Source organism: Helianthus annuus, chromosome 16 (genome assembly GCF_002127325.2).
Source record: "Helianthus annuus cultivar XRQ/B chromosome 16, HanXRQr2.0-SUNRISE, whole genome shotgun sequence".
Classification (NCBI taxonomy): Eukaryota; Viridiplantae; Streptophyta; class Magnoliopsida; order Asterales; family Asteraceae; genus Helianthus; species Helianthus annuus.
The window spans coordinates 176,745,727-176,750,009 of NC_035448.2; positions in this window are offsets into that span (position 1 = coordinate 176,745,727).

Sequence of the window (4,283 nt, forward strand, 5' to 3'; positions counted from 1 at the left end):
CAGGCTGTGGAAGAGGGCAAGTTGCCCAAGAGGATCAGTGTTACAGAAGGAACTTCTAGTGACGGCAAACGAAAGTGGGATGGAAATCAGGGCAAGGATACTAACTCTACTCAGGCCCCAGCCCAGCAAAGGAAAACTGAAAACAACAAAGGCCCTCAGCAACAGGGTGGCTATCGGGGAAGCTACCCTAAGTGCAACAAGTGTAACAGACACCACAATGGGGCATGTAACAAGGGTCAGTGCCAGCGATGCAACAAGATGGGGCATGAAGCCAAGGATTGTAGAAGTCAGTTCCCGGCAAGGCAGAATCAACAACAACCCCAACAGCAACAGCAGCAGGGAAACAACCGCGGATGTTTTAAATGTGGGGCAACAGGGCACATGCGAAAGGATTGCCCTGAACTTAATCAGAGTCGCAACAACAACCAGGGAGCTGGGAACAATGAACAAAACAACAATGCTGGGAATGGTGCAAGGGGAAGAGCTTTTGTGATTGGAGCTGGAGAAGCAAGGAACGACCCCAACGTCGTGGCGGGTAAGTTCCTACTTGATGATCGTTATGTTTCTGTGTTATTTGATTCTGGAGCCGATGCTAGTTATGTGTCCCTACATATTAGTAAGAAGCTTAAGCACCCACCTGCATTATTAAGTTCTAAGCACATCGTTGAGATAGCCAATGGTAGAAACATCGAGGCCTTGCACATGATCCACGACTGCAAACTAGAATTGTCTGGTCAAACGTTTAGTATCGATCTTTTCCCTGTCAAACTTGGAAGCTTCGACGTCGTCATCGGCATGGATTGGTTATCCAAACATCGCGCTGAGATCCTCTGTCAAGAGAAAGCGGTTCGTATTCCTCGCCGTTCTGGCAAACCCCTCATCGTCCAAGGTAACAAAGGCGGAGAAGTCACAGGCATTATCTCGCTTCTAAAAGCCCAGAAGTGTTTACAAAAAGGGCACACCGCTATCTTAGCACTTGTCACCGACACTCACGAAAAGGAAAAGAGGATTGAAAATTTTCCAGTAGTACGTGACTACCCCGAGGTATTTCCTGAGGAACTACCTGGACTCCCTCCCCACCGTCAGGTCGAATTCCAAATTGAGTTAGCTCCCGGAGCAGCGCCTATAGCTCGTGCGCCTTATCGACTAGCCCCTGCAGAACTGAAGGAACTCTCTACGCAATTACAAGAACTGTTAGACAAAGGATTTATCCGTCCAAGTTCGTCGCCCTGGGGAGCGCCAGTACTCTTTGTCAAGAAGAAGGATGGCACATTCCGAATGTGCATCGACTATCGTGAGTTGAACAAAGTTACCATCAAGAATCGTTACCCCCTCCCGCGCATCGACGACCTGTTCGATCAGTTGCAAGGATCGAGCTACTATTCTAAGATTGACCTGCGATCAGGCTATCATCAGCTGAGAGTTCGTAATGAAGACATCTCCAAGACTGCATTCAGGACTCGTTATGGTCATTACGAGTTCCTCGTCATGCCTTTCGGAATGACTAACGCGCCTGCGGTTTTTATGGATCTCATGAACCGAGTGTGTAAGCCTTACCTCGACAAATTCGTGATTGTGTTTATCGACGACATCCTGATCTACTCGAAAAGTCAAGAAGAGCATGAACAGCACCTACGCCTTATTCTCGAACTCCTTCGCAATGAGCAGCTGTACGCCAAATTCTCGAAGTGTGACTTCTGGCTTCGAGAGGTCCATTTCCTTGGGCATGTGGTCAATAAGGACGGGATTCACGTCGACCCCGCTAAGATCGACTCGATAAAGAATTGGCCTACGCCCAAGACTCCAACCGAAGTTCGCCAATTCTTGGGATTGGCAGGATACTACCGCAGATTCATCAAGGGATTCTCAAAGATTGCTCAACCCCTCACGACTCTCACTCAGAAAGGTATTGCTTACAAGTGGAAAGAAGCCCAGGAATCGGCTTTTCAAAGGCTAGAGGATAACCTTTGTAGTGCTCCTATCCTCTCATTACCTGAAGGTACTGACGACTTTGTGGTTTACTGCGACGCGTCTATCCATGGACTCCGTTGCGTGTTAATGCAACGCGAGAAAGTCATTGCTTACGCTTCTCGACAACTTAAGACGCACGAAAGAAACTACACTACGCACGACTTGGAACTGGGAGCAGTGATTTTTGCTCTTACGATATGGAGACATTACCTGTACGGTACCAAGTGCACTATTTACACCGATCACAGGAGTCTCGAACATATCTTTAGGCAAAAGGAATTAAACATGCGACAGCGTCGATGGGTCGAACTCTTGAATGATTACGAATGCGCCATCAGGTACCATCCAGGCAAGGCCAATGTCGTGGCAGATGCCCTCAGCCAAAAAGACACTACGCCCAAGCGCGTGCGAGCACTACAACTTACCATCCAGTCTAACCTCCCTACCCAGATTCGAAATGCTCAGGTTGAAGCATTGAAGCCAGAAAACATCAGGGCCGAGTCTCTGCGAGGATCGAGACAACGATTAGAACAAAAAGAAGATGGCGCTTACTATGTAGCAGGGCGCATTTGGGTTCCACTCTATGGAGATTTACGTGAACTCGTGATGAACGAAGCCCATAAGTCCCGTTACTCAGTACATCCTGGCTCGGATAAGATGTACCATGACTTAAGGACTACATATTGGTGGCCTGGTATGAAAGCTCACATAGCTACATATGTCAGCAAATGTTTGACTTGCGCAAGAGTCAAGACAGAGTACCAGAAACCAGCAGGCCTTCTCCAACAACCAGAAATCCCGAAATGGAAATGGAAGCAAATTTCCATGGATTTTGTTACAGGGCTACCTAGGTCTCAACGTGGAAATGACACTATTTGGGTAATAGTAGATCGATTGACCAAGTCCGCACACTTTTTGGCTATTAAAGAAACAGACAAGTTTTCTACCTTGGCGGAGGTTTACTTAAAGGAAGTAGTTTCAAGGCACGGGGTGCCAACCTCCATTATTTCCGACCGAGACGCTCGTTTTACTTCGGATTTGTGGCAAGCTATGCACAAATCCTTTGGCTCGCGTTTGGACATGAGCACCGCTTATCACCCGCAAACGGATGGGCAGTCTGAACGTACCATCCAAACCCTGGAAGACATGCTTAGGGCATGTGTGATAGATTTTGGCAAGAATTGGGAGAAGCATCTACCGCTAGTGGAATTCTCCTACAATAACAGCTACCACACTACCATTCAGGCAGCACCTTTTGAGGCATTGTACGGTCGTAAATGCCGATCACCTCTCTGCTGGGCGGAAGTTGGCGATAGCCAAATCACAGGCCCAGAACTGGTGGTAGACACAACGGAAAAGATTACCCAGATCAGACAACGCATGGCGGCAGCTCGGGACCGTCAGAAAGACTACGCTGATAAGCGTAGGAAACCACTAGAATTCCAGGTCGGCGACCGGGTTCTACTTAAAGTCTCACCCTGGAAGGGTGTGGTTCGCTTTGGTAAATGGGGCAAGCTTAATCCGCGATATATCGGACCATTCGAAATTACCGAGAGAATCGGTAAGGTTGCTTACAGATTGAATCTGCCAGATACCTCTTGTACGAGTCCGTTGGAACTCGCGACGTGGCCCAGAGTTTACCTGGGAGCGGGAAGATCAGATGAAGCAGAAGTATCCCCAGTTGTTCCCAAACGAAACCCCCAGCACTGAAGCTGCAACCGAATTTCGGGACGAAATTCCAAACTAACGGGGGGATGATGTGACACCCCGTTGAAACACTCTCACTTATACTAGCTTGTCAGTGGCTGCCTTAACTTTCGGGACGAAAGTTCTAAAAACTTGGGGATAATGTGACACTCTAGGTTTTCCCGATCCAATAGCGTGTAATAATATCATGTGTATATACGTTATTAAACGAAAGTTGCGTGTTACTTTGATGCACTGTGTGTGATCCTTGTATATGGGTAGTATATGTATATATATTTGTATATATGTGTCATTGTGTGTATAATTACTGTGAACCGAGACCCCAAGGACCCGACACGAGACCGCCCGGTCTCGAGTGAACAGTGAACGAATGGCCCGGTTGGGGCCGCAACCCACTTGAAAGCCCATTAGGGTGCACCGACTTGGGGATAGTATATAGCTCATGAGAATGGCCAACCTTGCCACTTTTCACCATTTGCAACATCCCCTCACACTCACTCCCACACTCTTCTTCATCCTCTCAACAAAACCCTAGCAACATCACCCTCTCCTCTCTCTCGGATCCAACCGGTAACATCAAGGTCTCAGATTAGCTCACACACACA